This window comes from Lissotriton helveticus, chromosome 1_1 (assembly GCF_964261635.1).
Source record: "Lissotriton helveticus chromosome 1_1, aLisHel1.1, whole genome shotgun sequence".
NCBI lineage: Eukaryota > Metazoa > Chordata > Amphibia > Caudata > Salamandridae > Lissotriton > Lissotriton helveticus.
In genome coordinates, this window is record NC_136057.1 from 748,900,179 (window position 1) to 748,921,520 (window position 21,342).

The window sequence follows — 21,342 nt, forward strand, 5'->3', positions numbered from 1 at the left end:
GCAGCCTCCAAATGAATTTGTATGCTATAATTTTTATACATTTTTAAAGTTCTTTTTACCTCTATATTGAAAAATAATGAAATTTTTAAATTTGAAAAAAACTTGAATTTGTAAAAATGTATAATTTGTGGTCCTCAGTCGAGTACCAACACAAATAAATAAACTTTGACTTGACTGACTTGACTGACTGACTATGCTAGTCATGACACACACTCTATTGCACCATGATGCAAATGCATGTGCCAGGTGCAAGTCAGACAAATGTTTATCAGTTCGGGGGAGCGAGAAATAATATCATGGGTGCATTCAGTCAGTGTTGCCCTTCAGAGCTTCTCAGCTGCAAGATCTCTTGGTCACAGCTCTCAGTTGGTATATCCTTTGAACAGTTAGTAGAGTAGTGTAGGTCAATCTATACTACTATAGTTAGTTCAGTGTTCCCCTTTCCTGAGCTGTTGATAGTTTGTCTGAGTTCTAAGAGCTCCATTGCAGTAATGCAGGAATTTGATACTTTTGGAATCTGGGAATAATGGGGAATTATTGGAATTTCCCTTAGAAATAAGGAATAACATGCAGAAAACAGAGATGGTTGCATGCCTTTTTGCCAATTTAGGCCTGTTTTTCTCACACGAATTTCGCTTGGTTTCAGCAAATGTTTAGGGATGAAAGTCCTGCATTGCTCATAATCCCAGCGTGGCTGTTGGCCCTGGATAGCGTTTGAAACCGAATAATAATGACTAAGATTGCAACATGGTCCTTACTAACAGATTACGAACCACTCTGTGGCTGGAGCCCTGATCCCCAAGCGATCTGTACACATCTAGCTGCCACTTTTGTTGAGTGATGGTCTCTGGCCTATGTGTAGGTTGATCAGGCACTCGTGGTTGGAACATAGTCCAGGAGAGATGCACCATTTTGTTGTAACCCGAGTCCTTGCTCCACACTACCCTTTTCACACTTTAGTGTACTTTGAACTTGATCCTGGCTTCTATTAAAAGCATGTTGAGCGTCGTTAGGGCGTGCTTAATCTGGGCGCATTTCTTCCAATTAATGTCCCTTAATGTACCCTGCAAAACATCAAACCAAGTGCATCCAGGGCATTGTTTAGAATAAAAGTTCTTTTTGAAAGGTAATTAAATACTGTGGAAGGAGCAGGAGTTGCCATGTCAAAAATAGGTTACTTTGTACTGATCAGGTTTTATGGAAATCCAGTTCTCCAAACCCCTGAAAAAATATGCTGGACTGCTTCTGTTAAGGAGAATTTAAGAGTGTGGGGCTCCCAGCATGTATCAAATGTTCCAATGCAGAATGAGCGAGTGTCATCTCTTTCCAATGGAAACATCTCACACATTGTTACATTTTGGAACTTAGGGAAAAATATGATTAAACAAAGTCAAAAGAACGGAAAAAATGCAAAGAATGTCTGTGAATTGCATTTATATGGCACATATTACCATGGAGTCGGGAGAATTACAAAATATGCAGCCGGTTGAAATAATGCTAAAAATGTAATAATTTACATTGATGGAACAATTACATTGCGCACAAATCTTGACAAATAGGTAAAAACAATTGCATAATAAAAACACATTGCTTAATTTAAAAAAAAACTGTGTGTAAAACTAGAAAATGACAAACTAATGTATTTGGTCAAATAACTGTATATTTTAACATTTCAGATAATGTTATTGAAAGACTTTGCCATAAAGTATACAGTGGCATGAAACCTTTAATTGTGTGATCATATTTGCCATGCTGAACTCGGTTTGCCCTACTTGGAGGACGTGATTAAGATCCAGCCTGTCCTCCTCTGGCATAGGGTCTGGACGACAGACGAGACTGCTTTTAATCATCACATATTAAAAGGTGCTCTGGGGTTTGATGGTGATAAACATATAGGATCGCTAAAATATGTTAAAAAGTATGTAGGTCATTTAGGACATCAAGAATATTCCAACAATCCCCACATTATGTGCAATCTGTCTAGAAAAGATCTAAAGTATAGTTGCATGTGATACCTGAGCGAATAGAGAATTATGACCGAAATGAAGAAACCAACGGTCCAGTCTCACCATCTTACCCTGGCCTTTGAAAATATTCAGCCATATGCTCTGTTAGTCACTAGAGACTATGAGAGATTCCTGCTAACATGTTTCATATTAAACATACTATAGAGAGCGCTAAGCTTCCCTGAACAAAATGTTCGGTCTAGAACACTAGGTAAATGCCCTTGTGACGATGTTTCTGCACGGGACTTCATGATTGGAATAGGCACCGAGGCGAGAATGATCAGGTCCGTGGAATTTTGAGCTTAAGACCCACCGAGGCGGGGAATTGAACCCTGGTCCCGGGCTAGACCTCTGCATCAGGGTCTGCCGCTCTAACCATTGAGCCATTGGTGGTGTGCGAATTGGGTTTGTGTTTCTCTACCTGGGGATATTCTTTACTTATTGCTTTATTTAATTTTCCACTGAGATATGATTATATGATTATTTGAACGATTTTGTGTTGAGTTGTTTATATACAGTTAAAAAACGTATAAATATAGTACTATGATGAAAACATTTGTGATAAAAGAAATGAAATAAAATAATATATTTTTGTTAATTGTCTGAGTATTTGGTTATTAAGGATTTTTTTGAGCTCACACTTTGTATCTGTATTAAATTAAGTGAAAAGGGAATATAGGTCGAGAGGGATACTTTTCTCTTGTTGTGTGCTTATTTCCCCTCTTCTCCCTGACCTTTTATGTTTTCTTAGAGGGGGCCTCCCACATTTTGCATAGATTAAGTGATTTGCCCAGAATCACAGAATATTGAGGGTCCCTGCCGAGACTCGAACCCGCTACCCTGCTCCGTGGTCGACTGCCTTAGCCATTAGGCCCCATTCTCTCCTCAAATTATGACCTACATAACCACTACCCAATTCATGGCTGTGAATCCACCATGAAAAGGGTGGCAGACATGCAGGAAAGGGGGCACTTACAGGACCCCTGGCGGTTCTGTGAACTGTTCATGCATTCAGGTGGGGGATGACATGCTGCAGGCATTGTTACAGTGGGGGTTTGCTGTTAAGGCTCTCCTATGAGCCTTACACAGCAGCTCCGTGAGACCGCAGCAGCACCATCCGCCCACCCTGGATTACACTCTTAATCCAGCAGGGAGCCACACAACAGGCTTGGCGGTCCTCCTGTCAGTGCGGTGGTGGCAGGCAGACAGGAGATGTGCCAAACTCATAATAAGGCCCTATATAATTTTTACAGTTGCTTTTAAGATTCAACTTCTCAACACATTTGTATCCTCCTGTTTGGAGTACTGCAATGCTTTAAATTTCGACCTCCAAGACTTCTTTGTCCAGAAACTGCAGTTAGTCCTGAATGGTTCTGAGCTACGTCCCCGGAATCTTATTACACCAGCCTTGATCTCCATACATTGGCTGCCTGAAAGAAACACATACTCTGAAGTCAGTGTGCCGAATCCCTAAGGCTATGTTCAACTTCTGTTGTTCTCTGCTTCCTAGTTGCTTTTAATGGTGTCATCCCTTTAGAGATCTCCGCATGAAAGACAAATTCTTGCCCAGGGTTCCTAGGTTTTGCCCTAAGACTCTGGGTGCATGAGCATTTTAGTGGTTATGGCCATGCGGTGTAACAAGCTGTCATTTCACCTATGCAAGAAAGATAATTGGACCAAATTTTGCAAACGGCAAAACCTGGCTCTATTCCCATTTTTCCTATTTACTATTCTCATCCGCAAGCTGCTCTCTGTTGCACTTCTCTTTGTGACCTTTGTGTATTCTAGCTCTGCGATTACCTTAGTGGGAGAATGTACGTGCTCTACAAAAACTCATACGATAAATAAATTAAAAATGATTAACCAATCCCTCTCTAAGGATAACAGGAGGGAATTTTGTTCACAGATTGCACGTTTCACAAGAAACGTGGTTGCAAAAAAAAGTCAGCTACTATAAGTAAGCTTGAGGGTAAACCACAGTTAGAGCAATTGTACAAAGTAAATGTATCTTATTTATTTACTGATTTTATGTAGTACTAGCAGCCCGTCCCGACGTTGTCCGGGTATGAAATAGAATGTGTGTAATGTGTGTATATGGCACGGGCAATTTATTTTAAAATCTCGCGGTAGACAACATTTTTTGTTTCATTAGAATAGTGACGGAAAAGGCCCAGCTGCAGCCCTGGTTGATGTTAGCAGGCGCTTGTAATTGGTGTAGTGATCTGCCGCCTGAGTCCGGCTACAGCCCTGGTTGATGTTAGCAGGCTCGTCTAATGTCATTGAATGAGAGAGTTATCAGCCGCGGGTAAATCCGTTTAATGAGAGAGTTGAGTGACACCGAGTAGGAGAGGCTGCAGTAATTGTCCCCGCAGACACGCTCATTTGCGTGTTCCCCAGCTTGAGGCCCAGATGCAGGCCTGTTTGATGTTAGCAGGCGCGTGTTCCCCCGCTTGAGGCCCAGCTGCAGCCCTGGTTGAAGTTATCAGGCGTGTGTAATTAGTGTACTGATCCGCCACCTGAGCCCGGCTAGAGCCCTGGTTGATGGTAGCAGGCGCGTGTAATTTCGTTGAATGAGAGAGTTCAGTAACAGCGCGCAGGAGAGGCTGCAGTAACGTTACTTACCAGGCCTCCAGGTGAACGCATTTGTCACGCCCCCAGCACACGGCCACAGCAGACGATCTTCTGATTAATGTACGACCCACATGGCATGAAGGGCGGAACGTAGCACACGCCCCCAGCGTGCCCCTTGATGCGGCGCAATTGGGTTCACATGGCATGAAGGCCGGACACATGCCCCCAGCGTGTCACGCCCCCAGCATGTCACGCCCCCAGCGTGTCACGCCCCCAGCGTGTCACGCCCCCAGCATGCCCCTTGATGCTGCGCAGCAACGTAATTGGCGCTTGTATGTACGACTCACATGGCATGAAGGGCGGACACACGCCCCCAGCGTTTGTCACGCCCCAGCACACGCCCACAGCCCACGATGTGATGGCCGTACCACACGCCCCCAGTGTTAGTCACGCCCCCAGCCCACGCCCACAGCACAACGCAAACACGCCCACAAGGGACTACTTTGCTGGCACTGTTCTTTTACCTTTTAAATTTATAGAGGAGTTGGCCTAACGGCTAAGGCGCTCGACCTCGAACCTGGGGATCTGGGTTCGAGTCTTGGTAACGACGCCAAACACCCTGTGATTCTGGGCAAATCACTTAATCTCCCCGTGCCTAACAAAAATGAATGTGTGTCCTCATGTAACGTAACTGGTGCTATGTAAAGTGCTCTGATACCTGATTCAGTTTGGGTCAAGTTCGCACTATATAAAACTCTGCAAAAATAAATAAATATGGTGGCCGTCTGCATAGCCTATGTCCTTCTGCTGCAACTGCCCTTTCCAACGCTGTATTGGGTGTTGTGATTGGTGCTGTGGTTACTGAGATTACCCGCCTCAAATGTTTGGGCTCTCTCTTTAGAATATTATTATGGATGTACAGAGTCCAAGAGCAAAATTGCATAACTGAAGCAAAGTGAAGACAGCAGCAAACAGGAATATAAAATATAGTAATAACATGACGTGTAAAATATTTGCGAGGTTGTCAAAGAATAATAACAAACATAAGCAATACAAGACTCAGATATATACATACAAGTCAACTTTAGAATTGACAAAAACAGAATGTAAGTAATTCTGTTCAGGGATGGAGGGAATCACAAGACCAAACGATGATCAAGCCTCCACATCAGATAAAGGTTTCTGAGTAAAAAAGACACAACCTCAGACATGGATATCAAGGTGCAGGGACGAAGCTGGTCAAAGAGAAAGGGGTTTAAGCTTGTGTTTCAAAGAAGGAAAGAAAGTGATGGTCTGAACCGGGGTCAGGATTGAAAGATGGCATACCATATTCTGGAACCATATCCAAAAAAAAGGCTCATCCTGAGTAACATTTTTTTGGAAGGCTGGAGTTTCCTGGAGGAAGGAGTTTGAGCTGTGAAGGAGGCTGCAGCCCCCAGAGAAGTTGAGTTTCTGAGTCAGAGAGTGAGAGGTGTAGGAATTTAGGAATTTATGCAGCAGTCAGGAACGTTTATATGTCGCCCTCCCTCTGACAGGAAGCCAGCCTAGGGAGTGGAACAGCAAATCCAAGGTATCAAGCGGACTGCTGCATGCAATGAGGCTCTCAGCAGATCAGGAGAAATTTTTGGAAATGCAGTGAGAAAGGCAGTAATCAAGTCTAGAGAGGGTTAAAGTTTGGGTCACATCTTGGATCATGTTCAGACAAGTGTGATTATATTCCCTTAATAAGTCTGAGTTGGTAGGTGGTTCTCCACTCTCTTCACAAATCCACAATATAGCCTTCTGCAAAACATTTCTAGATAGTTGGTCTGTGTTTATATCAATCTGTCAATATGTTTCTGTGATTGTATAACAAGCTGCACCACTTCTTTGGGCTAAGATGTTTCATTTAATATTCAACACATGCTTTGTGTTGGGCCACATTCCTCCTTCTTGGTTGAGAAGGCTAAATGTACCAATTTATAAAAAGAACCACAAAATCAGCCAGAGAATTATAATGTCACTACCTTGAGTTACAGAACCTAAGAAAGTTCTTGATTAATTATTCTTATCCTTTTTTTTATATGCACTCAGGAGAAAGGACTAATACCTAAGGAGCCATCTAGTTGTTTGATAACATCTTGGCCCTAAACTATTCAAGTAGCAAGAACAATAATGTATATGTGACTTTGTTATATATCTTCGGTGCATTTGACAAAGCCTACGTTCTGGGCTCAATTAATATTCCAGAAAACTGCACATCCATTACTAGCGGCTTTGATTGCTCGCCATACCGCAGATTGCTTAAGGAGTATTACTCTTTATCACACTGAGTGTACAAGGAAAATTCGGGTCCAAAATGTGTTAAACATGGTGACGTTTTGTCATCTTTGTTGTTTTCCATATTAATCAGACCTGCTGGATGGTTAGAAAAGGTTCATTCTTTTCCATCCTCTTTAGGTGATAGAAGTTTGAGTATTATATACGAATGATGGCAGTGGTTAACAAGAGAACAGTCAGCACCTCTGTAGTGAGTTTGCACACGTATATAACAATCCGTAATCTGGCGTGCTCAATGTCAACACTTTGCCATCCACAGTGTCACTCAGTGCAGGGAGAAAACTTCCTCCATGCACGTCAATTCTAATAATACGAAAACAGAGCACAGCACCACAAAAATAACAACTGACCATCAAAAGTCTGTTTTTGTACTACTATCTACGTGTCAACATTTCTGAAAACTAATTTACAATTTTGCATGTTCTTGCCATATGGACTGATTGAATTCATGATGTACTTTTGGAATTAAATACATTACTGACTTTTGATGGTCAGCTGTTACTTTTGTGGTGCTTTGCTCTGTTTTCATATTATTAGAAGTTTGAGTATGTTAATGTTTGTAGAGGATATACTATTACCATACCATACCTATTGGGATGTAGAGATAACTGTCAGTATTTAGCAACTTCTCTGCACAACATAGCTTGCATGCCAATGTACAAAAATAAAAAGTGATATTTGGTAATTAGAACTTGTCTGCAAAGAATATTTAGTATCTTATGAGACAAAGAAGGAAGTCATAAAAGAATGTTCCTATTTGAGCATAGTATACATAGCGAATATATTTGTCATGCCACACACTCGGATATATGAGGAGATGGTCTCATAAGTAGGTTTTGGTGTGTCATATTTTTTTACCTCTTTTGCAAGGTAAAGGATAGATGTCGTAAAACAGATGTATACTGAGAAGATCCTTTTTTTATGGGAGTGTGTTTCAAGAATGTCAGACACTGGGTAATGTAGAAGGTTGTTTATGGAAAGGATCCCTAATGGTCTGGAAGAGCACTTCTATGAAGAGCTTGGGCTATTTAGTCTTCCATTTCTTGGTTGAGTTAGGATTTTGAGAACTTGCTTGGGCATCAGACATGGAGAGAGCAGCACACTGGAATGTATCATCAGTATGAACTGCTTTTAGATAATGATCAGTATTCATGATTTAAAGTTGTAGATAAGTAACACAGGTGTTGTGTATGCATGTGCATCTGCATTCAAGTCATTAATTAAATTATGCTTTAAATATTAGTACAGATTAAAAGATGTTGGAACTGACCTTCAACACTGCATCAAAGAAATGTCCTCTGCTTGTTTATGGAACAAGTGTTGCAACTGATAAAACTTCTGTTTTATTTACCATCCAAATCTGGATATGATCGTAAATGGTCAGAGTTTGACGTTTGATTTTTATGAATTTTAAATCTGATGGCTGCAGGTGACAGATAATGCGTGGACTGTGGATAAGTTTCTCACAAATAGAAAGTTTAATGTTCTCTTTGGCCAATTAAAGATGAATTATGTGTTCTCTTTATATACCCAGGTCCTGCACAGAACACCACTTCATCTCCTTCATTTGTATTAGAAGCCATATCTTTTCCCTATTCCTGGTGACGTAGCCCTTTATTCTCAGAGGGAGACAGGCAGATTGTGTGCCTTCTGTCCAAGTCTCTTTCTTTACACAAGTGCATAGAGCTTCCTCGACTAAAAGGTGAACACTGGATAACCTAAAGTAGTCAGCCTCCATACTTTACAGCAGCAGCTGGTCTCTGGTTAACTATTGCTTCAAATTAAAAGTTAGTTTCATATTTATAAGGCAATCAATCACTGCAAAGTGCATTTTCTGTGAGCCAAAACTCCCTGGCAATCAATTTTAATAAGAGTGGGTAGATATTACATTGTTTTGAATAACTTGATAGATGTGGTCGATTCAAAGGGGGTGGGGTGTGATTTGTTGTCCAAATGTAAGATCACACCTGTTTGAACGTGTTTCCTGTATGAGTTGTGTAAGGAGAACATTGTGGCAGAGTGACTAAATGGTGTATTATGAATACATATAGAATGTTGTGAATTCTGAGAGGCATCAGATAGAAAACTTGCATGAATAGCTTTTCATTAGTATAGATATTTGCATAATGGATTTGGAGTGTGAGGGTGTGGAGAGTTCTTACCACTCTCCACTCCACGTGCAATTCCCACAATACCTTCAGTATAGAGTAAGGGCAACACCTTCACCTCCCAGGGCAGAAGGTTGAGAGGCCTGAGAGACCCATGAGTTGCTAGGGCCTCTTGCTGTGCCTTGGAAGAAAGGAAACTGATTCACTCCCACAGGTTGTTCCACTACTTGTGGATGTCCAGCTTTAAATGTCTGGCGTTGGACACATAATTCACCTTATCCACAGTTCTGGCCGATATTTCACTTCTCTGACTCCTGATTGCTGGTTGGAGTAGTGCTCCATATACTGGGGCTCAACATTAATTATGTCATCTACCGTTATAGTTAACTCACTGTCAGAGAAACTGATTTGTTTTCTTTCAGACGTTTTCTCAAACGAATTACATAGGTCTGCCTCTGGCTATTTGTGTTGTCTGTGGTATATTGTGTGTGTGCTTAGAAGACTGTCTTTTATAGAGGAAATTGGAGGTGGTGTTTTTGAACAGCTTTTTATCAGATATGTGTTGATATATGCATTCGCCTTGGAAAAAACTGTCAACTAATGGTATCTTCTGTTGTGAGGTTCCCTCCATACAAATCTGATTGTAAACAAATCAAAATATGTCAGACGGATGTCTCTAATACCAATGTTGGCAGAGTGGTCTATGTCAACAGTGGAAGGGGAGACTGAATCTGTAGGGATGATGGTTAGCCGACTGATCAGCCGACTGATCAGCCGACTGATCAGCCTCCTTCATGTTGGATGGTGGTCCGGTATTTCAAACCTTAAATATTGAGGACTGATAACCGTCGGTCCAATCTGCCATTATGAGGAACAATGATCTGCCTGCCAAACTCTAAATCAGGCTCTTAGTTTATGTCACTCCACAGAGGGTCACTGTTGCCCATTCTTTCTCTTATTGAAGATTGTAGCACCTATAGCTACTACACAGGAGTGAATGAGAATGGATTATTTTTTGTTTATAAAATGATTTGGGGAGTGCTTGTATGCCTACTTAAAGAAAGGTTATTGACCAATACAAATAGGTGTTTGACAATATGACCAACTACTACTGATCACAAAACATGCTTGCACAACTTGAGTACAATACAGTGTCAACTGTGCATCCATGATGGCTGTCTGTCAGGAGCACTGCATGTCGATTATGATGTTAATCTGGTGGCAAGAGTGACAAAAGTGTAAGAGACATGTGGATAGTGTGAGGTTGAAACTTGCCCTCATTGCTCCCTCCCACACTGGCTGTTGCTTTTGAGTTTGCATGATAGCTGTGAAAACAAGGAGCAGCTTCTCAATGTTTTCACATGAATGTGCTGCCATGGGGGCAGTGCGAGTTCGTGGCTGCCCTGGGGCAGTGCATTCACCTTAATAGGGCACATTGTCATTGTTTGCGCCCAGCCCACCTTTTAACCCCTTCCATGCAGGGCTAATTCCCCCGCGGTGCGGTGGGCGAGGGTCCGCGCGCGGCGCCGCGGTACTCATGACAAATCCAGCTCGTCATGTGCTGCACAGTGGAGCTGTGCTCATGGCGAGCTGGACTCGTCATGACTCCGCCCACTCCCATAGAACACCCGCGGGGAATTAGCCACGCATAGGCCAGCCGCGGCAGTTATGACGAGCAAGCACAACTCCACTGTGCCTCATGACGAGCTGAGCTCGTCATAAGCATGCAAGGGGTTAAAAGGCGTGCTGGGCGCAAACAAAGACAATGCGTAATACGGCCCCTGATTTAACTAATTTATTAGAAGGTTAAGTACATGATTTTTTAAGGCTTTTTTTCCTTCTTTCTTTCCCAACTTTTCCCTTTCTTTATTATTTCTCTCTCATGTATACTCCTGCAAAATTTGATAAAATGCTATTTTTCTGTTTTAATACTTCTAATAGTACATTGTCTTCTTAATAAGTACACTATATTCTCTGTTATATGCTTTGTATATTCCGGATTGCATATATTTTCTTTTGGTACTCATTAATGCTATTATAAGGTTGTTTTAGTTTGTAATATTTGACTTTACTTCAATAAATCATTTTCTAACAAAAATAATTGTTAGGGCTCTATCGAGGGGAATTTGAAATAGTGTTTATAGGACCCCATTTTCAGCTTTCTAATTTGATTCCATGTCGGTCATACAACTCACACGGCTATCCTGAAGTCTATGGAAGGACAGTACAGCTTGGCCTGAAGACAAAGAGTTAGTATTTTTATGCAGCTGTACTATGCATGATTCCTCTGCAGATCACGAAACAAACCTTCATAGAAAACCCATCCTACCTGCCTGATTCAGAATGTATTGACTAGGGTGGGTTCCAAGGTGAGTTTGAACACGCACAAGCCACTCAGCTGAATCAGAGGAAGTGGTAAAAACATGGCAAAAGGGGAGTAATCTAAGGGATATGGACAGTGGGAGTATGGAATGTCTCTCCTCCTGTCCTCGACATGCCAAGCTCATAGCAGCCAAGGGCAGACACAAAAACTGTTTAGTGCTCGTGTCTGACTGTAGGGCAGACAAATCCGCAGTAGTAGCAAAAAAGGAAAAGTCAATTGTGTAAAAAAGAATATTAATTCGGGTTCCAGTTGATATGTTTCAGGGCTTATTGAATAAATATTGTTGTCAAAAGAATATGGGGTGAGATTTTCAAATTTGTAGCACAATGCACCACAGCAACTAAAGTTGCTCGGTGTGGGGGGTGAGTGGGGAGGAGGTCAACACAGTGTCTACTGGAATATGGCACTGCCACTCTCTTCTGCAGTGCTGGTGCTCTTTCATACTGCCTAGGGCCACGCACACACCTTTGCACCATATTGCAATGACGTGCATGTGATGTCTAGCATACATTTTCTGGAAGGGTACCCTTTCAGTACAAGGTACTATGCTTAGATGTACTTTAAAGCTTTTCTCACATTGTTTTCATGCTGTACACGTATTGAATGAAATGTTAATAAAAATTAAAAACATTTCTCCTAGTTAGTACCTATCTTGAGGAGTAATTTTTTGGCATAATGCCCTGTATACCAAAATTAGTTGATAAGGTTTTGCACCGTAAACCATGGGTGGTCGCTTGGCGACGCCCAAGTACCACCCATGGGACATTCCTTCCGGCAAACTATCACAAAGCAGCACAAAACACTGTTTGAGTTACTTCTTGTGCTACTGTTTGGTGCAAAAAAGGTTTGCCCTGGAAATAAATAATATTACCAACACTTTACTGAAGTTGTGTCACTTCATGCGACTTTGCACATCCACAAAGTGTTGATAAAGCTGCCCCATGGTGTGTAACCAGACATGCTAAATATGAGAAGTCTCCAGAAGTCTGTGTTAATCTTAGTCTGTACAGCCTGTATACATTCACATTCAATATAGAGGGATTTCTGACTATCTGCCTGGCAAGTGTTTCCTTCCATCTCGAATTTGATCGTGCTCTTTGTATATTGCATGTTCTGCCAATGGCTGACCATCACAGTCATGCATGCAATCTCCAAAAGGTCACCTTTTTGGCGCTTCATTTCACTCGCATACATTCAAAGATGTGAAAGGTGTTTGTGGAGAAAAAGAACATAATTTGGGGACATGGGTTGCTTATAAATGGTTTTCTATGACAATATTGCATTTTTGATATCAAAGTTCAAGGTAAGTATACATAGTAAAATAAAAGCCAACATTAAGATAACCAATTAAAAACATTAATGGAACATGAATTGAAGTTAGACACCTTTGTGGCACATGGAAAATGTGAAGTGATGTTGCAAGCAAAGAAATTACTGACACATTTTTAAACTGAAGCAAATAACACAAATGTGGGTGTTAGCCACAATACAGCCTGAAATGCTTTCGTCATAATAGCACAGATGAGTCGAGGCTAGTCTACAATTTACAGACAGTGCATTTTACATTGAAATGGTTACAAAATGTCTACTGACATGCAGTTTTACACTAAAACTATATAGCGCACAAACTATAATGCGTTGAAATTGGTTTTCAGCAAACATTTACCATTTGCACATCATCAAGTAAAGTGTTTTGATTTGTTTTTGTTCCTATTGAAATATTTGTTTTCATCATACTACAGAAGGTGCTTCATTTGTTGCTCACTCACTGCTGATATATTTTGAAATATTTGCACAGCTATTTCACAGTTATTTAAATGTTGTGTTGGAAAAAATTGATATCCTTCAGCCTTTCCATTCACACTCCTTGTACTCTAGCAAAGTTGTCAGATAGTTCACTTTACAAAATTCTCTACTTTGCTATAAGAGAAAGAAAAGTAAACACCGATCTCCAGTTTAAGAGAAAAAGTAGCAAATTGGCAGTAGATCTAACCTGATATTTGACCTCTGCCTTTGAATACAAAGCAAATGTGACAAGATAAAAATAAAATGTAAAGGTCATTTTTGTTTATTCACCCGCACACCTGCTTCCAGCAGCAGTGTCTGCTGTATGAGCCTGTAAGATCTGTCTAGTTCTGCTGTCTGCAGGCCGAGAGTGAGAGTTTTGTGTAAATTCTAATGTTTCCACAATGTTCCTTCCAAGAAGATTTGCCTTTATAAAATATGACTAAGAAATATTTGGGAGACTCATGATGAAAGCATGAAAAGAAATGGAGCATGTTGTACATATATTTAAAAAAAACATTATAAGCTTTGCGAAAATACATGCCTCAAATACCTATGGCTCCTTAGCCAGGGGTGTAGCTACCACTGGTGTTGCTGGTGCAATACACGGGGGCCCATAGGTCAGAGGGTAGTCAAGTGCCTTGAACACGGTGCTAACACTACACAACGTCAGCGCAGGGCTGGCTTGTCAGGCAATCAGGTACTGCCTGAGGGGTCGCCTAACAGGGTCAGTCAGTGGGTTCGCTTTTTTTGGAACTGGTGGACCGGTTTCATTTTGCTTCATGAGTGGCAAAACAAGCCAAGTTTGCTGAGCATTATATGTAAGACTTTACCAGGCAACTGAGATGAGGCAAACAACATCCAGCAAAATGCCCTGAAACCCACCCGCGTCACCATAGATTGGTGAAACAGGGAGAGTGCAGAATTGATGTTTTTAATGATTTGCATAGGATGACTTATTGAATCAGCAGCTCCAGATGATTTATTGAATCAGCAGCTCCAGCACCACCATGATATCGCACTGGAGCTGCTGATTAGTTTCACTCTTTGGCCAATGGGCTGTAATGAGCTGAGTGGCCTCCAACCAACATCGCTGTTGTCAGCCCGTTACCACTTTGCTGTTCTGTTTGAGGCGTTGTAATCCCCATGGATGAGGGAGAGGTCATGTGCGTCAATTATGGGTCAACAGGGGTTGCAACTTCGACCCCCTAGGCAGCCCATTGCAACCCCTGGTGCCCTGCTTGTGACCCCTGGCTCCATTTTACCTTTATAAGGATACTGGTTCCTTAAAAAATATGCATTACACTTCTTTGCATAAAACAATAAGTTGTATGGGATGGCCTGGGACATGGAGGGCAGCAACTCTGCCTGCATTAATTCGGTGGCACCAGGGAGTGCCCTTGAAGAATGTGCTTACTTGAGCCCGTGTGCCTCCCTGGGCATGGTGGACGTAGGACCAACTTCATCAAGTGTGCACATGGGCGTCCGCAAGGCGGCACGGAGGCGCGCTTGCCCCCCCACCCTGGAGCACCCCTCCTTGCCCCTCCGAATGCCCATGCTTTTATGGACGCCGTTTGTCTGTAATTCTGGGCCCTGCAGGGAGCAGAGCTGTTCCCTGCCAGAGGCCTCAACTTCCTGATGGGGCGCCTCGCACTCCTCCTCACAGCCCCTCCCGCCCATTGTCATTCTGTCTGTGGCTGATTATCACATACAGAAAGACAATGGCCAGTTTGAGTTGCTAAAGCATACTTCCCACCCTGGAACCTCTAAAGCACCTTAGCTTAAAACAGAGCTATTCAAACGGTGGGGCCTGCCACCTGGGGTCCGTCACTGCATTCCCAGGGGGCGCGATTGAGTTTTCAACTAGTTATTTTTCACAAAGTGTGTGGAGAGCTTTGCTTGGGAGAACCTGATTTCAAGTTAGCACGGCAGAGTGTCCCCCCCTGTATAAACGGAGTGGCAGTGTGTGTGTCCTTCAGTGCACCCCCCAGGCAGTGCAGCCACAGCTCTGCAACAGTCCTAGAGTTGAGCGTCACTCGAAGGCACCATCCCTCTGTATGCGAAATTGCCATCAGCCACTAAAGAACCCCCCCTTGCAAGGCCGCTCCTAAACGAAGCTGCCTTGCTAACAACCTGCTCTATGTCTAAGTGTGTGGGCAGATCCAACCGATCCTGACCAGTGCTTGAAGAGTTCGCACTCCATCATGCATGCACAATACTGGTGTGTGAGCGCCAAAACGGATGGGTGGAAGAGTGGATGGATGAGTGAAGGGTGGCGTGGATGAAAAGCTAAATGATTGGATGGATGAGTGAATGGAATTCATGAGTGGAAGAGTGGGTGGATGAGGGAGAGGATGGATTGGGTGAAAGGGTGGATGGATGATGGATGAGTGAAAGGATGGATTGGGTGAAAGGGTGGGTGGTTGATGGATGGATAAATGAATGGGTGGCTGGATGGGTGAAAGGGTAAGTGGCTGGATGGGGGTGTGGATGGATGGGTGAAGAGTGGATGGATGAGTGAAAGGATGGCTTGGGTGAAAGGGTAAATGGTTGGATGGATGAGTGAATGGATCGATTGGTGGAACAGTGGATGGATGAGTGAAAGGATGGATTTGGTGAAAGGGTGGATGGATGATGGATGGATTGGGTGAAAGGGTGGATGGAGGGATGGATGAGTGAAATGATGGATGGGAGAATAGACGTTGGATAAGTTTGCAAATGGTTTAAAAGGTTTGGATATGGATGAGAACACAGATGGAAGGACAGAATGAATGGTGAAAGACTGAATGGTGGATGAAAAAAATTAATAGATAACAGAAAGTACATTTGAAATGGTGGATGTCAGGGGTTTGATGGAAGGATGAATTGCTATATCCCTGGACAAGAGAGCTCTTCTGGGGAGGGTTGTGGGGTACCAGGGGGTAATTTTAGGGTTCCAGGTGGGTATGGGTTTTGGGGTGCCAGGGGTAATTTTAGGGTTCCAGGCAGGTATGGGTGTTGGTGTGCCAGGGGGTAATTTTAGGGTTCAGTGTGGGTATGGGTTTTAGGGTCCAGGGGGATAATTTTAGGGTTCATGGTGGGTATGGGTTTTGGGGTACCAGGGGGTAATTTTAGGGTTCAGGGTGGGTATTGGTTATGTGGTCCAAGGAGGGACATTTTAGGGTTCAGGGCGGGTATGGGTTATGGTTGCCAGGGGGCTAATTTTAGGGATCAGGAAATGTATGAGTTTTAAGGGGCCAGAGGGGTAATTTTAGGGTTTATGTGTGCTCTAATAGTTGTCCAGTTTCAAATGCCGAATTCACCACTTTTTTCTCAGCTTGGCCTCAGCACAACCCGATCCTGATTGTCTGCCATTTTAGCCCCACCCCTATTGATTAACATTAGCCACGCCCCTTCATTTGCCAGATTAGCCCCCGTGGAAAAGTTTCTGCGGACACCCATGAGTAGACGCCCATAAATATAGTTGCCCAGGGCCCTGCATTAATGAATTGCGCACTGTTAGATCTGAAGCGCAGCCGCAATCCTGTTGGCACGTGTGTCCCATCCTGACTTTGAAAGGATCTCCTTGCAGCCAGACTGGAGGTGGACGTCGAGCTGGTAGTGCACGCACTGCACAAGTAGGACACCGCTGCTTCACAGTATAGTTTAACCCTATTCTCATGCATTTCAGCATACTGCTTTAAGAAGTTCCTATAAATTCAAACTGTCAGTGAGTACAGAGCTGGTTTTAAATGCTGCTGATTTAATGTTTACAGTTTTTACATGAACTTGGGCTGCGTCCTCAGGGTGCCTGTTGCAAATTACATACCTCAAATTGCACGATGTGGCCAAGCATTTTCTTACCTCTTTAATTCAGAGATCCCTCATGGGAGCACTGCCTATAACTTTGAGATATGATGTCATGTGCAGAAGTATACAGGCAGAACGTGGTATACAATGTGCAATTTGGCATGATGGGGGACGGTCACGGATGCCCAGGCCAGCCCTGCAGTTTAAGAGTAAGACATGAGTGTTAGGAAGGAAAAAAAGGAAAATTATTTAATTAGATTTGAAATACATAATTCTTTACTTTTGAGGAAGTGTTACCATGTTGCTTTGAAAAGGAATGTTTAAGAATACACACAAAAGAAGCCTCTTTTACCTAAACGCTTCCCCGCCTCTGCTTGGACTCAGAGATCTTATTGTACACAGTGTGTGAAGCCTAGGAGTAAAGTAAGGAAGTTACTGGGCTGTATGACATCCCTTTATATAGTCCCTGGTTCCTGCTAGCAGGGATTTAAGTGGGGCCGCCTTCAGCTGGGTCCCTGTGAAGCCCTATTTTCTTATCATTAACATTACAGGCAAGAGCACTGCTTGATTTCTCAACAGTGACTATAACAACCTTTACGGTAAATAATGTCATCGATGCAGTTCCCATTCACTTTTCACATTTTACTTGCGTTCCTTAAGTGTATTTTCTTTTTCCCACAACTATGTTTCTGTAGTTGTTTCTTTCAACATATGCCTTTTGCTATAGTGCACACTTTAAACTAAGTTGTCTCAAGGCATATGGGTGAGAGCTTCGGAGCATAGGAAACATGAGTTTGTCACAGTGCCTGTCAGTGGATCTAAGGATGTTGAGACTACATGCACATCCAATCCTTGGCCTCTTTGCAGATTGCAGAGACCGATGGCCTCAAATGTGCCGAAAGAAAATGTGGGAAAGTGTATAAAGAAGGCGCACAGCTGTCTAAATTCAGACACCGCCAAAGGAAAAGAAAATGCAATGTGTATAAGTGGGTTGGGTGCATGAGGGATGGTGAAGTGTAAGAGATAAAAGTAGGTGGCAACAAAAAGAGAGAGTGAAAAGTTGGTGCTGAAGATGAATAAGATGATGTGTGAGATATGCAGATGAAGGATTTCTAGAAGACGTGGAGAGAAAAGGTTGCAAGTGTCTAAGAGAGTCAGAGATTGCAGTGCGAGCTGGTGCACAGGGGACAACAAGAATCACGGAGAAACTCCGGCTGAAATTCAAAATGTGAAACCAAATAACTTCAAGTCAATACTGGCTTTCCTGCTTGTCCAAATTGTATGATCCTATGCAACTATTTTATTTCCAGAGCATCCTTTTTTTTAATATTATCACATATAACCTCACTTTTAAATACTTGAATGCAGGACGTGCACTATAAAAGCACCTCTTGTGTTTTATATATTAGACTATATTGTTGCTCTATCTATAGTTAGAATATAAGCGATGTTTAGGGTTTACATGACTACTGAGGTGCCTTTTAGTTTACTAATGGAATTGTCGTTGGGGGACCACGCCGTCATGAGCACACGCCACCCGTGACTCATCACCGTGAGCACCGACGGGCCACACCTGCCCCTAACCCCCCCGCGCCGTGGCAGAATTTGCGGCACAGGCAAGGGGTAAATGTTTCAAAAAGCTATCACTTGTGATAAGCGTCTGTCTATGTAGGCACTAAGGTGAAACACTTCCGTATGTTGAAGAAATACACTATTTTAAAACTTTAAAGAGATCAGCTCCTATTCGTCCTTTATGTTTGTTGCACGATATAAGTGCTAAATGATTTCAAGCTCATGTCAAGTACAGACTCTTAGAGTCAAGCCAGACTCCTGGTTCGACTGACGCGGCTCGCTCTACTAATTTGCCTGTTCCCTCCTCCTCTATTTGTGAGTTGGCCTTAGTACATGGGGCAGTCAGTCGCTCGATGAAATGATTTGGGAAAGGTGAGGACTAGAAACTTAAAGCCCCTGCATGCACTGATTTGACAACTCAATTCTACCATCAAGGCTTCCTGTAGCAGAGATGAAGAAGAGTGCATGCAGTGAAAATACATACATAATAAGTGTTCCCAAGGCAGGAACTCCTGGCCATTGTTTAGTATGAGACCGTAGTCATGAGTTCTTAGGGAGAAATACCAAGCCCTGATGAGACAGGGAGGGGTGCACCTTCAGCAGGGATATTTAGGATGTGACACACATCAAATGCATTCTTGGTATTTTAGTCTGGAGATCCAAGTTTGTTTTGCTGTTTCTGTGTGGCGTTTTTTGACGTTCTCATTTCACTGAGAGGTTTTAACTTGTTCAATTTTTTGGACCAGGATCTTAAATATATACATAGTATATATTTGGTTTGACAAATGAGTAGCAAATCTGCACCCATAGTAGTCCTTGAATGGGTACAAATGCACTACTTTTTTGAATCCACAACCATTGTCAGTACTAGGCCAGGAAAGCTGAGCTAGTCTCAAGTTTCCAAGCATACTACTGCCAATCAAACACCCAAAAGGGAATGAAATGCATGCTTGCAAATAGTCTAACCAGTTCAAGTTCCTGGGATAGCATTCCAACTCATTGCTTGTAAACCTGTGTGCCACACTAGAGTCCACCTAATGCAAATCTATCCAGACCCTGTACCGCATGGAAACAGTTCATCCTGAACCTTGGTCATCTCACCACTCCTCAGTGCAAAACACTGCTTTTTTAATTGTGAAAATTTGAGATTCACGTCCCTCTGAATCTCTCTGACAGAGCTAAGCCCCTGCGTGTACCTCTGAGGTGGCTTTCAATATCTTCATTACATACTTCATATCTGTACATATCACGTTTTGTGTAGCATTCATGCACTGCAAGCCAACTCCCTACAGCCAAGATAGCCATTCTGTGTTTTTGTTACCCAACTCAAGGTTTTTAATTTCATTCACTTCTGGATGATGAGAGTATGAGGAGATTCAGTGGAATTAAAACCTGTAACTCTAGATTGAACACCAATTTATGCAGCAGGTGCCGAAAATATCTTACTCTGAAGTACATGCTGCATGACTATATCGCCAGTGGTTGCAGAATACAGTACCTTATGCAGTTTCAACACATCAGCTAGGTATGTGTATGGGTATGAAGAAAGCAAGTCTGAGTACTGTTTGCATACTCTTGATTTCTGGCCAGCCAAGCAACAACATGCTGTTCAGTGGGGTGTCATATTTTCTTCAAGACATAGAAATAGCATCTGTTCAATAGCTACTCATTGTTACAGCCTACTTGTAAACACTATTCAGGTCACCTTGCAGTGCTGTTAACTTGCACTTAATTTTGTGCTAGCCAACCACCTTTTTCCTTTTCAGTTTCCTATTGTGATGACAAATCAGCATCATCACTGCAGTTATTCCTAGCAGAATTCAGTATCTAGACCACAGACACACATACTTTTTACATACATTTTACAGACTGTCATTCTCCTATGTTTCTTGATAGCCATGCAATCAATTGCCATCCAGTCAGTTCCTTCTTGTCAAGCTGTCAGCTGCCACTTGTCACTATACCCAGAAATCTATTTAGGCACATACAAACATCTGCGAAGCTACCAAGCATTTGAGTCTCAACTTTATTTCCTGCCAATAAAGCAAAACTTGATTTCCACCAAGACTTTTTTCTCTTCTAGACTGCCTATCATAAGTACAGCAACTATTCTTTGTAGATGCTAGAGTCCTATATGGAGATATATAGACCAGGTATGCTGCACTATCAGCCAGCGTCTTGATTTCATACTCGTCAAGTACCACCTTACACTTGGGTCAGCTTATTCAAAGCAGCAGGCCCAATCATCATCAGATCTGCAGCTGCCCATGGCAGCAGACAGCTCATCTGTGGGCATTTGAGCTCTTGCCCTCTTTGTTTCCTTCCAGGCAAGCAATAATTTACTGCCCATTTAGCGTTGCATCTTTTGAAGGAAGCCAATCAGCTGCATCATAACAGATATATCTGTCAGACTTTTGATTTCTAGCCATTAAAGTACCACTACAGACCCACTATTATCTTCTCATCATTCATGCAGTATCAGTGTGGCAGCCAGTATCTTCTTCTATGTCAGTAATATCTGTCTTTCTATCTGGTTGACTACCCGTAACTCTTAAGTCAACACTTTTCCAAGGAATTTGGTACCCTCCTTTTTTTACACTAATGTTGAACAGGGGCACTACTGATTCACACATGTACTCTACTAATGATGAGCACTTTTATCTGATCTAGAAAGTATTGAATATAAACCTCGGATGGTGAAATGCCTCCTTACCTGAGGTAAGCAAATACACTCATAAATTGCATTTCATGCCCATTGGCCCTTCCATTACGCAACAGATATTTGATATTGGTGGCTTCAAATTAGCCT